The sequence below is a fragment of the Canis lupus genome, chromosome 7 (genome assembly GCF_011100685.1).
Source record: "Canis lupus familiaris isolate Mischka breed German Shepherd chromosome 7, alternate assembly UU_Cfam_GSD_1.0, whole genome shotgun sequence".
Lineage (NCBI taxonomy): Eukaryota > Metazoa > Chordata > Mammalia > Carnivora > Canidae > Canis > Canis lupus.
Genome location: NC_049228.1, coordinates 23,531,268 through 23,546,771, shown reverse-complemented (window position 1 = coordinate 23,546,771; position 15,504 = coordinate 23,531,268). Strand labels below are relative to the sequence as shown.

At 42.9% G+C, this 15,504-nt stretch overlaps 1 pseudogene; it reads left to right on the top strand.

The window, feature by feature from the left end:
* Nucleotides 1-2,744: 2,744 nt before the first annotated feature.
* On the top strand, nt 2,745-9,904 carry LOC611108 (annotated as a pseudogene).
* The last annotated feature ends 5,600 nt before the right edge of the window (nt 9,905-15,504 follow it).

Genomic DNA, 15,504 nt, shown 5'->3' with positions numbered 1-15,504 from the left:
TTATTGCTTTCTCTACCATCTATCTGTGATTGATTTTTTTAAATTGGTGCATGAGGAGTCCAAAATTAATTTTTATGTGGATATCCAACTGACTTAGCATCACTTATTGAAAAGATTTATATTTCCTATTCAAGATTTTCTTGACTATTCATAGCCAACCTAATGCATTTTCACTTCTTTCTTTGCTATCTCCTGAAAATGCTTTGATGATGTCCCAAACTGTCTAAACACCAAATGTGACATATTTTCCCAATTTGACTTTACTTAATTTTTTTCTACCGTTTAACAGTCTCAGCCATCGGCTCCTTAAAACTTTTTTTCCTTTATCTTCCAAGACAGCATTTCCTTCTGGTTTTTCTTATTTTTTTTTCTTTCAGGTGCTTATCCTCTTCCCCCAGGGCCTCTTCTTCAGGCTTCTTTTTGCTTCTGTTTCCAGGCTTTATACCTTTCCTAGGTGATCTAGTCCAGATCTATGGCTTTAATATCTTCTACTCAAGAATGACTTCCAAATGTTATTCCCAATCCAGATTTCTAATTCTCAAGTGCAGACAAAGATGCTCAAACATATCCCAAACTGAATTTATTAATGAGATAAAGAAGTCCAGTAAGCTGATCAGAAAAAAAAAAATTTACATGCAAAAATGTAAGGATCATTAATCAGAACTTCTTTAATTTCCTGTCTCACCACATCCACAAACTTCTTAAATTTCCCTACCACTCCTTCATCCTTCTTGTATCTCCTATATCTCAAAATATACCAACAAATCTAAAAACCTCCTTCTATTCTTCTTCCCGCTTATTAGTTCCCAAGCCCTGATTATGTGACTTACTAAGTGCCTTTCCTAACCCTCTTCTCCTCTCCAACCCCACTACCACTGACTGCCTTATTTCAAGCCCTCCCCGTCTCTGCCATGGATTTATAAAGGCCTTTTGCTAGATCTCCCTGTATTTTGTCTCACATCTTTGGTTTCCAAATAAAAATCTCTCCATTGATATTTAACATTTCCTTTTTTTCCCCGTAGACCAAATGATTGGTTCTCTCAGGTAGGTAACACCAGATCCACATTCAACATCATCATAAAACAAAAGAACCACCTGACAAATGTACACCCCAGGTAATACAGTGTATAGAGAACTTGGAGACAGAAGTAAGTAGGCTTGAAATGCTGCTGGCTGCCCAAGAAGATTGGAGTATTACTACTAGGACAGAAGGTACACTAGAGAAGTTTTCTAAGATTGGTACCTGTTCATACCAGCTATCCTTTGCATAAACAAGCAATACTAGTAGCTGTTCCCAATTAAATCCTTATTTCCTATTCATATTCCCAGCAGCACTCTGATTCAGCAGGCCTTAGCACCCAAGAAGCTAACACCATCACCTTCACCATTTACCAGCAGCCCCCAAAATCTTTGACGTGTGGAGGTGTGTGATTTTGCAGAGGCACAAATCTCAACCATGTATGCTATGTGGCCGCGGAGGCGAGTGAATCATTCGACGGTGAGAGAGCCAAACACCATGGGGTTTGTTGAGTCACACACTCAAGAATGAAAACTAAGGACCAAAGCTCAGGATTTGTAGCAAATAACTGAAGGCAAAGGGGGTCTGGGAGCGGAAGCGGTGGAGGAAACAGAGTCCTTCACAATGAACCTCAGGGAGGGGGACGAGCCAGGGGCAGAGTGGCTGGTGGCTGCGACCTGGGTCACTGGGAAATTTGACAAAGCGAGAGGACTGAAGGACATGCTGATCTGAGCGTGAGATAGAGACCCAGCACTGAGCTAAGCTCAGCGACATCGTGTGCGGTACGAGGCAGGAACCAATCCAAAGAGACAAGTGAACCCTTTCCTCCTGTCAGCATGACGACCCACATCCCTTTTATTATCCTAAATAGAAATGACGCAGAGCTAGGCTTGTTGGCCGGACGTGATGATTGAGAAAGGCCTGCATGTGAGAGACAAGCAGGAGTGACACAAAATCCTCAGGCTCCCTGCCCAGAGGGCAAACTCTCAAAACAGTGAGCCTGTTGGGGCAAAGATGTCAGACTCCTGGCACCCACTGATGTGACTTGTTTCTGTTCCATCTTACACTCAGGGGGTGTCTAGATAATTCTACCCAGTGAATAATAAGCCCATCTTACCTCCTTAGGGAATTCTGCACCTTTGGGGGATATGCTATCCTGGAAATCAAATTAAATGCCCATCCGCACTGAGCTCATCTTGCTTGTCACCGAGGGCTGGCTACAGCAGCTGAAGGAGGTGACCCTGCTGGGGCCAGGCCTTGGGAGCAAATGGCTTTAAGCATGTTGATCAGTCTCGGCACTTGGAAATCCTCCATCTTGATGAGGAAATGAAATCAGCTGATCTTTAACTTTAGTCGTTTGAGGCAACGAGATATTTCTCTGCGTCAGATTCTAGGCTTGTGACCCCAAAGGACACTTTGCTCTCTATGCTTTGTCTCAGCAGCCAGGAGCTCAGAGCGACAGGACTTGAGCATGAAGGACAAGGGACTCCTTACCATGCACAGTCAAGGATGGATGGTCTGAGCCAACAGTGAGGTCAGGGATACAGGAAACCCCAAATGGCAGCTCATTTTAATTTTAATTTTAATTGGCCTTGGCATACTTTAGATGACTTCTTGCACAATAAATTTATCCTCCTAATTATTGGCTTAATTAACCTAATTATCAGTAGGGCTAATATTTAAGTTTGTTGATATTCTCTAAGTCACTCACTGTGCAAAAGGGCCCATGACCGAGCAGAACCCGGAGATGAGCTGGGATAACACTGATAACTGTAATTGGGAGTTGACAGGCACTCCCACGAGGGGACACGTGGCACACTGTTTACCTGGTATAAACGGGTTAAGCAGAGTTCTGGGTCAGCCAGTCATCCTTGAGGGATGGTTCCTTTCTGATACTGTTGACTTTACCCAGAGTGCTGAGATGGAGGAAGCACCCCCAAGTCACCATGCTGGTGCTCACCTCTGTGCCTTGATGCACCTTGCCTCTGTACCCTCATTCTTAAACTTCCCACTGGACTCTCTCCTCCTCAGACTCTGTGAGTGAGCTCAATGATGCCTCTTCCTGGCAGCCTTCTCAGTGGGCTTCCTAGTCATTGTTTATGTATCAATAGCATCCAGCACTTTGATTTGTGGGGAAAGACACTCAATAAATGTCTGATGAAGAAAGGCATTAATTACCCTGTGCTTAGCACCTTTACATTTTATCGTAATTGCCTGTTTTCTTATTTCTCACTCCACATACTGTGAACCCCCTGAGGTCAGGAAACTTATATTATTCATTTGTATGTCCCCACTCCTAATAATTCATGGCATAGAAAAGACACCGAACAAATGAGAGGAGAGCCCACGCATTCCTTTCTTGGGAAGCTGACTTTTTTGTTTACAGATTGTACCTAAACAAGCTAACTTTTGTATAAGTCTTTCTGATTCATACAATGCCTCTGTGTGAGGTGCCTGGCTGGTTCAGTTAGTAGAGCATGTGACTCTTGATCTCAAGGTTGTAAGTTCTAGCCCCACATTGAGTATAGAGATTATGTTAAAATAAAATCTTTTAAAAAATAAAATAGAATATAAAAACTGCTTTGTGCGTCTTGCTATTACTTATTCTTTGGGGTCTGGGAGAGGGTGATACTGTGAATTAGATACTTGTATTATTCCCATTGTACAGAAGAAGAAACAAAGGCTCATGAGGTGACATAGCTTGCCCCTGATCACACAGATGAAGCAAGAACTCAAGCTGAGCTCTCTAACTTTGAGTCTGTATTCTGTTGCCTTTCTCATCAACAGCAAAAGTTTGTTCCCATCCCTTACCCACAAGTCCTGTCTCTCAGGAGTACTCTCCCCCCAGCTGACCGTGAACTGTGTCCATTCAGGGGTTAACACCTGGCAGTTTAAGGGTTAAGATAAAAACACGTACAGAGCTTTTTGCCTTTTAGGACGACACACTTGAAAAATGTATCTAGAAGAGAATGACCCTCGAGTACAAGAATTTCAGACACCAGGCCAGACAAGGAGAAGGTGGTAAATAACTATAGGCCATGACCTGGGTGACCCAGGTTTGTTCTTTACTATGTTTGTTACATAAAATGACAACGTTAGTCATTCATTGCTGAACCACGATTTACTCCAAAACTTAGCAACTTATAACACCAGTAAACATTTATTTTTACACTCATTTCTGAATATCAGGAATCTGGGAGTGGCTTCATTGGATGGTTCTGACTCAGGATGTCTCAAGAAGTTGCAGCCATCTGAATGCTCAACTGAGGCAAGAGGATCCACTGTATGCTAGTTGTTGGTAGTAGGCCTCAGTTTCTCCCCATATGGTCCTCCTCTTGGGCTATTTGAGTGTCTCAGGAAACAGTAGCTAGATTCATTCAGAGTCCAAGAGCAAGCAAGGCAGAAGTCACAATGTCTTCATTGACCAAGCCTTGGGAGTCACGCTCCCTCATTTCCACAGTATCCTATTGGTTGCAAGGTTAGCCCTATTCAATAGAGACGGATATGTAGGGGAGCATCATTGGTAGCCATCCTGAAAATGACTACCACAATGCCAGTAGGTTGCTATGACCAGGATCTTCATTCTGCCCTTAAATTTGCTTCATTCATGGCTCCACCATGAAATGAAAGCTTTGACTTTTATGTATTTTAAACAAGCAGATCTTTAATAAGATAATATCAAAGAAAAAAAAAACACAAAGTTATGCCCTCTGGCCTGATGAAGACATGAGCGGTCCAGATCACACAGCTAGAAGAGCTCAGAAGAGGCAAAGAGGGCAGCAGAGCCAGATAGACTCCACATTCACTGTGGCCTCAAATACGACCTTTGACCTTCCCCAAATAAAGTCACTCAAACAGTCCTAAAGACACATGGGACTGAAGAAAGAAGACTTCATCATTCAACCTTAAGTTTGTGACTATACAGCACTGCCTATAGCACACCACTATTTTTCTAGATTTTGATTAAGATATTAAGACATACTGGACTGCATTTTTTTTTCTGTAAAGAGTTCTGATTTGTAAAATGTAAACATTCAAGATATTCCTCGATTTGTAGAATTCATTTTTAATTGCTTCCTTTATTTTAATACACGAGGAGCCACAAAAGATAGAAGTGGCCCAGGTCTCTCTAAACATCTAAGAGGCTCTGTTCTTGTGTGCACAGTCTGTTCTCGTTTGAAAAAACACAAGGTGGAGTCCATGCCCACTGAAGTGTAGCCACCCCTCAGGGCACTAGAGTCATAGTTGTCAAAGCATAACCGTCCATGCCCTGTGAGCCCCCGAATACTCATTTAATAAAAAGGAGGATGAAAGAAATGGAGGTGTAAAGCTCAATTCTGACTACGGCACTGGCACTCTCTTCACAGTATAGTGAGCAAAGGAGGGCCATGACGTAGGAGAAAAAAGACAATTCTTACAGGGCTTTTTTCTCTTATCCATAAAATCACTCTGAGATTGGCTGCTGGCTTGACATCCAGTGAGGCCCAGAATATTTCCCTGGGAGTTCACCTCTCCTCTCCATTCTGCCTGGGTCTGAGCCTCAGGAGCAGGGCTCTCACCCTGGAGCTGACCTGCTCTGCAACGGCTATATATAGATGCCCTACCTTGGAATCTGGGCCACTAAAGGGCTGGCCATTTGTTTTGTTTGTCTCTTGTCCCCACTAGAGTCTCTGCCAAGAATAGTGATTGCAGCCACAGGCCAGGATGCAGGGCTGCTGCAGTGTGAGGAGGCAGGTAACACAGCAAAAATTTTGGGTGCCTGTGGGGTTCAGGTTGCCATTGGTGCTGCTGCTGCTCTGGGGAGGAACATGAGACTTCCTTGGACTGCAGAGACGGGGATGTGGTCAGCTGAACAAATAAGGGAAGAAACTTCTGCTCACCACTCACTTCTAAGTGACCTTGGGCAAAGCCAGTAACCTTGACTTGGTTAAGTTAGGAACCTCCTCCTCCTATCCAATGAGTCCCCACTGACCAAGTGGCCCCATAATGCTTTGCTCTTCTTATCCCCTGGCATTCAGTAAAACTCCCTTCCTGGTTATCATATACCCAGGAGAATACAAGCATCTCCTCCAAATCTTCTATCATGCCTGATGTTAGCTGGAGCTGTCAAATCCACCTCGTGCTCCCCTCACCACATGCACACGCACACACATACACACACAAACACACACACTCACACATGCATGAACACACACTGTGTGGAACTTGACATAACTCCCAGCAGGGGGCAGAGTTTAAATTCAACGCATCTTAAAAAGAGCAACTGATGTCATTGCAGCTAAAACCTTTTGCCCTGTGACGAGTTGCCTTAACTGTTAAGGGCAATTCAATTCTAGCTCCTGCTCTTTCCTTTTGGAGGTACCAGCATAAAGAAGAGTACCATCTGGCTCCATGGATGGAGATGTTCTCTAACAGAAAATCTGTTGACATTGTGATGCCACCACAAACCAACCAGAGGAGTGGGGCTTAGTGCAACTTTTTAATGTTACTCTATGATTTTAAAAAATTGCTATTGTACCTGAAGAATATATACAGTTATTGTCTACAACCTTGTGAAGAGCTGACAAAAAGAAGAGGGATTAGGTCATTTATTAATCTCAAAGGAAAAGCTAGAACAGTAGGGAAGGTTAGTGGGAGGCAGATTCCAGCCCAGTGTAGCGTATCCTGTCTGAAGAAGTGGTGAGCTCCCTGTCAGTGAGTGTGTTCAAGAAATGTTGGACAGATTTCGAGATGAGAATTGGATTTCAGGAGACTCAACTGAGATATTTTTTATTTTATTTTTAATTTTTTATTTAAATTTAATTTAGTTAACATCTGCTATATTATTTCATTTCAGAGGTAGAATTTAATGATTTATCAGTTGCACATAACTCCCAGTGCTCATTACACCATATGTCCACCTTAATGCCCATTCCATCCACCTACTCTCCTTCCCTCCAGCAACCTTCAGTTTGTTCTCTAGAGTTAAGAGTCTCTTATGGTTTGGGAAACAAAAGCAAAGATGGACTATTGGGACTTCATCAGGATAAAAAGCTTTTGCACAGCAAAGGAAACAATCAACAAAACTAAGAGATTTTTCTAACGAAATTAAAGGCACAGATGAATGTTAAGAATAGGGGGAGACGTGAGCAACGGGATTTCTTGTTACCCTTTCAGAGTTTCCAGTCTCTACCTTCTGGTTGTTCCTGAACTTCAGAAAGCATGAGGCTCTGGGAAGGAATAAGACAGTGCAGCAGACAGGGAATCAAGGAAGATGGGCTGAGGGAAGATGGGCGTCTCCAACCCAGAGCATCTGTGATTGTCAGGAAAAAAAACACCCAAGAGATAAAAGGAATATTCCAACTCATTCCCAGACTGAATATTTAACAAAATTGGGTTTTGATTTTTTTTAATAAGGCATCAGTGGCTTTTTTTTAAGCAACAAAGAGACTGTGTTATGCAAATTTCCCCTCAGGGCTTTTATTAAGATGTTAACATCTTTCTTGTCACAATATCTACCTTATTACAATGAATCATAATACTTCTCCATTCTCTCACTGAGACAACTTAGTAAGATAAACTCTCTAGGCTGAGAGTGAGAATGAACTGGTTTTCTTTTCTTTTCTTTTTTTTTAAGTGAAAATTCCTTCTTGAGAGTTCTAAGGATGGAGTTGGGAGATAGAAGATTCAAAAAAGAGAATGGCCCTCTCGTGCAGTGAGCCCCGTGGGTGGACCCAGTGCCATGGTGAAGGAAGTGGGCTTGCTGTGTTCTGATGCTTCTGACTCAGCTCTCATTGGACCAAGTTCATATCTCTAGTGCTGAGAATATGCTAGAATCTTTCTGCTTCTACCAGTGGGGACAACATCAGAGCCCTCTGAAGATAGCCTTCACCCTTCCATCATGCCCTCAGCCCCCACTCTGGGCCATGGATATTGGTCACATTGGTCACATTGGTCACAAATGTCATTTTTCCTCTGCAGAGACTCATTCCATCATCCTAGAATGAACAAGGAGGTCACATGGGAGGAGAGGTCTTTTGTGCAGATCTGAGAGAGCAGGAGTATTTCCATTGAGCCCTGCCCATGAGGGCTTAGAACAGGGGCACAGTAAATCCCCAGCAGCTCCGGCTCCTGCTGCCCTGCAAAGGTGGGCGCTCGAGCTGATAGGTCTGGCAGGGCAGCCTTCAAGGAGATGTTCCTTTAGACAAGGGGTAGACAAATCTGCAAAGGGCCAGAGAGTAGACATTCAAGGCTTTGAGGGCCTCTCTGTCATAACTTGTCACATGGATGAAAGGTGGATGTGGCCATGTTTCAATTAAGCTGTCTTTATAAATCCTTAAAATTTGGGGATTTCACATAATTTTCACATGTCACTAAAAAAATACTCTTTTTGCCTTATTTTCAATTCTTAGCTAGCAGATTGTATTACAACAGGTGGCAGGCCTTAGTTTTCCAGCCCCTGCTTCAGGCGGGGCTCAATGACCAAGTCTTTCAGGCACTTGCACAGTGCCCAGAACTGCTATTATGCACAATGGAGCTGTCCAAACACTGGGCTTGGCCAACTTGCCATTCCTGGGAGGGCTCCATCACAGCTCAGCCTTCTTTTGCCACCTAGTCTCAAATGGAATTTTTTTTTTTTTTATGATAGTCACACAGAGAGAGAGAGAGAGAGAGAGAGGCAGAGACACAGGCAGAGGGAGAAGCAGGCTCCATGCACCGGGAGCCCGACGTGGGATTCGATGGCGGGTCTCCAGGATCGCGTCCTGGGCCAAAGGCAGGCACTAAACCGCTGCGCCACCCAGGGATCCCTCAAATGGAATATTATTTCAAGGAAATCACGTGTAAGTGTTCAAAAATTCTTCTCTTCTGCCTGTTGGCATGTGATTAAAACATGGGGGAGGGGAGGGAGGGAGACAAAGGCCCTTCAAGGAGATGTTTGGCTCAGACACAGAGACTGATTATAAAACAATGCATTTAGAATCCATCAAAATCCTAAAGAACAGAGGCATCAACCTCTGTGACCTCAGCCGCAGCAACTTCTTGCTAGACGCATCTCCAAAGGCAAGGGAAACAAAGGCAAAAATGAACTATTGGGACTTCATCGAGATAAAAAGCTTTTGCACAGCAAAGGAAGCAATTGACAAAACCGAAAGACAATTGACAGAATGGGAGAGATATTTGCAAATGACAAATCAGATAAAGGACTAGTATGCAAAATATGTGAAGAACTTATCATACTCAGCACCCAAAAACAAATAATCCAATCGGAAAATGGGTGAAGATACATGAACAGAAATTTATCCAGAGAAGACACACAAATGCCCAACAGACACACGGAAAAATGCTCCACATCACTCAGCATCAGGGAAATACAAATCAAAACCACAGTGAGGGCCTTGCAGACACCACCACCCCGGAGCCTCCCATGGTCAGTGTTCTTTGACATCACTGTGGATGGGGAGCCCTTGGGTCGCTTCTCCTTCGAGCTGTTTGCAAAGTTCCAAAGACAGCAGAGAACTTTCGTGCCCTGAGTGCTGGAGAGAAGGGATTTAGTTACAAAGTTCCTGCTTTCACAGGATTATTCCAGGATTTATGTGCCAGGGTGGGGACTTCACGCGCCACAGTGGCACTGGCGGCAAGTCCATCTGTGGGGAGAAGTTTGATGATGAGAACTTTATCCTGAGGTACACGAGGCCTGGCATCTTGTCCATGGCCAATGTTGGACCCAACACAAACGGTTCCCAGTTTTTCATCTGCACCATCAAGACTGCGTGGTTGGACGGCAAGCGTGTGGTCTTTGACAAGGTCAAGGAGGGCATGAACATCGTGGAAGCCATGGAGCGCTCCGGGTCCAGGAACAGCAAGACCAGCAAGAAGATCCCCATTGCCGACTGCAGACAGATCTGATGAATCTAACTCGTGGTAGTTCAGATCTAACTCGTGTTTTATCTGAACTTCCAGACCTTCCTTTAGCTCAAGAGAGCACCCCTCCACCCCCACCTGCTTGAAATAGCCCAGTCTCTGCACTCTCACTGCGGTTCTGTGGGCTCCGTGGTTCCTTCCCCCAGGTCTAGTTGGATTGCAGAGTTCAGTTTATGATGATGAAATAAAACCTAAACCACACACACACACACACACACACCCCCACAATGAGATACCGCCTCACCCCAACCAGAATGGTTAAAATTAATAAGTCAGGAAAGGTGGGCACTTGAGCTGGAAATGACAGATGTTGGCAAGGATGTGGAGAAAGTAGAACCCTCTTACACTGTTGGTGGGAATGCAAGCTGGTGCAGCCACTCTGGAAAACAGTATGGTGATTCCTCAAAAAGTTGAAAATACAGCTACTTTTAACTACTATGACCCAGCAATTATTGCACTAATAGGTATTTACCCTAAGGATATAAATGTAGTGATCCCAAGAGACAGCAATATATATATATATATATACACACACACACACACACACACACACACACACACACACACAATGGAATATTACTCAGCTATCAAAAATGAAATCTTGCCATTTACAACGACATAGATGGAACTAGAGGATATTATGCTAAGTGAAATAAGTCAATCAGAGAAAGACAATTATATGATCTCACGCATGTGGAATTTAAGAAATAAAACAGAGGATCATAGGAAAAGAGAGGAAAAAATAAAACAAGATGAAATCAGAGAGGAAAACAAACCACAAAAGACTCTTAATCATAAGAAACAAACTGAGGGTCGCTGGAAGGGAAGGCGGGGGACGGGGTAACTGGGTGATGGGCATTAAGGAGGGCACTTGATATAATAAGTACTGGGTATTATATAAGACTGATGAATCACTGAACTCTACCTCTGAAACCAATAATATACTATAAGTTAATTGAATTTAAATAAAATTTTATAAAAATAAAAATAAAACCATGCTTTTGGAATTATTTTAAGGAAGGTTGGTGCTAAATCAGGAAAGAAGATGTATGAGAGAGAAGTGAGTTAGAAAGGCATGATGTGGAGCCCATCCCTTTCTAGAAGTCGCCTGGCAGGGAAAAGGCGGTCACAGGCAAATGAACCCCACATGTAACTCCATGGTCATGGGGCAATCTGAAACAAGGGAGGGCAGAACAGTTAGTCCATGTGGACCTAGGCTATAAGTGCTGCAGGGGATTAAGAGAGCGGTTCCAGTGTCCCGCTAAGACTGTCCCACCCCCGTCCAGGTGAGGCCCCGTTAGCACCTGGGGGAGCATACTCAAAGCTCACCACAAGTCAGCAGGGGGCTGCTCTATGAAAAAATTCAGAGAACATGTAGAATGTCGATCTCAAGAAATAATTGAGGTTGTATTACGTGGTGTATTACCTGAGACTCTGGAGCTCAAACCCCACCTTTGCAATTTGCTAGCTGTGTGTCCTGAGGCAAGTTACTTAACTTGGCATGCATCAGATTTCACTGGAGAAAATACCTCCTGTACATGCTGTTGAGAAGATTAAATGAGATAATGTTCATGATGGACGTAGCACAGAGCATGGTAAAAATAACTCATCAATGAGAGGTGGCTGGGTTTTTTTGTTTTGTTTTGTTTTTTGTTTTTAGTGAGGTCTACACCCAATGTGGGGCTTGAACTCAACTCTGAGACGCATGCTCTACTAACTGAGCCCACCACACACACTGAAAGCTGGCTTTTATTATCATCATAACCTTTACCAGTTCTTTGAGTCTCCTAAAATTTTCCACAAATATATTTAATTTGTAATTCATTATGTTGATCTTACATTTTGTGCTTTCGTCTTATAGTTTTTGTGTATACCCTTTCCATGTATGTGAATAACTTGTAATTTGTGATCAGTGGTTTTATAATATTCCTTTGTACTGATAAGGTGCCACTTAACCCCCTCCCCAGTTTGTATTTTGGCCTTCCCTGTTATAAACAATGCTCCCATGAACATTGGTATTAAAACAGATTTTAGGGGAATCCTGGGTGGCTCAGTGGTTGAGCGGTGTCCTAGGATCGACTCCTGCATTGGGCTCCCTGCAGGGAGCCTGCTTCTCCCTTTGCCTATCTTTCTGCTACTCTCTCTGTCTCTTGTGAATAAATACATAAAATCTTTAAAAAAAAAAAAAAACAGATTTTAATCTAACAGCAATATTTCCTTGACTCTCCAAGAAGGAGAAACACTGCCTCAAAGTATGTGCTCTTGTGTGGGTTACTTATTCATGGTCTGTCCTCCAGAATATTAATGCTGACACTGGTGATAGGAGAAAACTCCAGTCTGCAGAGAGTTGCACCAGCACTGGGTTTTATTATTTTAGCTTGGTTTGTTGGGGTTTTTTTGTTGTTTTTGTTTTTGTTTTGCCAATAGATGTGAAGTGGGAACTCACAGTTGCTTTATTTTTCTTTCTTCCTTTTTTTAAAAATTACGTATAAGATTGGGTTATCTTCCTCACCAACTTTATTATTGCATTTGCTACTTACCTACATTCTTCAGACACAAGTTCAATAGACACATGGTTTCATCCATTGATATGTGTAGGCTTTCTACATACTTTGAATTCAGACTTTTCTTTGTCATAGCTGGAATACGCATTTCCTATTCATTTCCTTTGAATTGGGTTCTGTTGTTTCTCATCAAGTTTTAAATCTGTATGGATCTTGGATCTTAACCTGTCATCCTTATTACTGAAAATGTTACAATTCAAACAAGGAAGAAATTAGCTCCCCTCCGCATTTTAGTAAGGATAAGATTCCATTTTATTATATTTTTAATATTGTGTCTTGAATCCACCTAGATTTACAATGCTCTATGGTATAAATTATGCGTCTTGATTTTTTTCCATGTAGCTTCTAGCGATCACTAGGAAACATACAATTATATGTTTCTCCGTGGTTCCTTATAATTCATTTGTCACATATTTTTAAAATATTTCTTCTTTAGAGCCTCCGTCTGGAATCTCTATTATCTCTCAATGACCTATATTCTGTTTTTAAGCCAATGCCATAGCATTTTAATAATTGTCACTATGAAACAAAAATTCCTGGAAGGGCAAATTTCTAGCCACCGACCCACTACGTGACATACCTTAGAGGCTCTTTAAATGTTCGCAGAAGGAATAAACAAAGCTTTCCAAATTGTTTTTATTCCCATGTATCACAATTTGCAATAACGTCTGTTTAATTCTATAGAGTATTTTCACTATTTATTTAATAGGAGCAGATATGCAAGATAATTTGGGGAATCCTGGACAACACAGCCTTGTCATTCAGGGGGAGGTTATTCTTCTTTCTTATTGGAATATGAGAATGCAGGTACATGACACTGTAAGAATCTTACACACTCCCCCTAATCCCCTCTACTTCTATTGTTTGAGTTGCAAGATCCCAGCTCCTGTAAATTCTATTTCTCCTCTTTCTCTTTCCTTAATATATACTTTCTTTGTCTTTAAAGCTTTGTAGTGGCATTTTCTGATCATATTTCTCTGGTGATTAATTCTGAAAAGGACTCTATACAGATTAAATTCTATATTAAAAAGTTCTGGGAAACGTTCTCTTATTATGTCTTTATTTACTATTTCCAGGGTTATTAAGCTTTCCTGCTTTCTATTGGCCAGAGAGTGAGTCTTTCCATTTGTCGTTTATTTAATCTTGCCGTGTTCTTAATTCTCCAGCTCCACTTACATCTCACTCATTTGTTGTCCCAGTTGGTTCTTGTCTTTCTTTCATTTCTAATAATATTTAGTTTTTGACCTGATATGTATCAGGCAACTACAGCTTTGATCTACTTCTGCTTATTATTATTATTATTATTATTATTACTGTTAAGCCTTAAATTTTCTTTCATTTTTTCCGGGCATATTTCCTCTATTGCCTGGACTGTGTGGCTTGGGTGTATGTTTGTTTCACTTCTGTCACTAATCATGTTTTTCCTGGGATTTTACAGCTTTCTTTTCTGCTGCAAAAATTATATTAATAAATTTGGGGTACTTTAGGAGGGAGGGCATGGGGTCCTTTGACCAATGTTGTAATGTGTGGTTGCCTGGCTGAGAAGAGGTCCAAAAAATCAAATTTGTAGGTGGTCAAAGGGAGAGGTGGGTTAATTGACCTAGAGATGCGTGAAAAAGAGGAAACCAGAGGATGGTTCCAACAGTAAGTGGCTGGGGCAAAGGCGAGACCCGGAGCATCTCCAGGCAGGGCAGGGGGCAGAGGGAAGAGCAGATTCACAAACCCTGTGTCTGTAGTTGAAGAAATCTCAGGCTTCAAGCAGATCCGCCAGACAAAGAGGAAGATAATTGCCTTCACAGAAACAGGCGGAAATTGGGGAAATTTCTGGAGGACTGATGAGCCAAATTTATGGTGCTACGTAAACATGAGAGCTTAATGGGAAGAGTTTAGTAAGAGGTCACGGTGGTCCACTGCTTTACAGCCAATTAAAAGTTAGGCACGGAGCGTCATGGTCATTTGTATTGGAGCCGATAAATCAGATAATTAGGTTGCTTGCAGAGTATTAGGAAACAGGACAGGATTGCAGCTCTGAGATCTCGGGTGGGCGCACCCCTCATCTGCAGAGAAGAGAACGAGCGAGTGGTTCACAGTTCCCAGTGGATCGATACGTACATCACGGAGAGCAGGCGATGGGAGACACTAGGTGTGGCACCTAGTGATCCAGGGTTTGCAGAGAGAGATAGCATCCGTGCGTTTCCTGACCTGCCCAGATGACAAGTGTCCTCCCCTACTGCTAGAAGTGGCTCAGTCAGCTGACAGGTGCGAGAAGTGGGACTTACCCATGGTCCCCAACCCCAGATGTTTGATGCTTGACAAAGGCTGAGCTCACATGCTTCGCCCAGAGAGATTTTGCTTGTGGGGTGAGAATTCACTATCCATCGGGAGCTTTCCATTCTGCTGCATGTGGCGGGGCGGGGGGGGGTGTGAACAGACCTTATTGGATTATACCATTATAATGCTATAATCAGTACCATTATACTGATGGGGGTATAATTTGGGGAAGAAGCCCTCCAAGGATAAAGTGGGCAGCACGGGGGACACTGAGTTCCCTGAGTCCACGTGCCGGATTCATCTTTGGTGGGAAGACAATACATGGATTGCTAATTATATAAGCTGGTGGACAAAATCACTTTCAAGACCATCTTCCAAACCCGAAGTTCTGTGAGATTAGGTGACGTGAGGCAACTTTCAAGTCTCCATCTGGAGGGGGCAGTAGCTGCTCGCAAGGAGTGAACGGGAGCCTTAGGAAGCAGTCCGTATAGTGGACCAACCTCAGCCACGTGGCCTGGCATATAGCTCCTGTATCTTTCTCCAGGCTGTGAGATCATGATTTAAACCTGCTTTAGCCCGAATCCCTAAGTCCTACTACCTGTACCTCCAAAATTCCTCTTCCCTCCATACCCACTGTCTCAGCCTCTGTTGGACCCAACTCATACCTCAGCCAGACGATTACAAGTTTTCTAATGAGATACTTGGTGTCCTTCAGCATCCCACCCGATCCATCTTCCCCTCGGCCTCCAG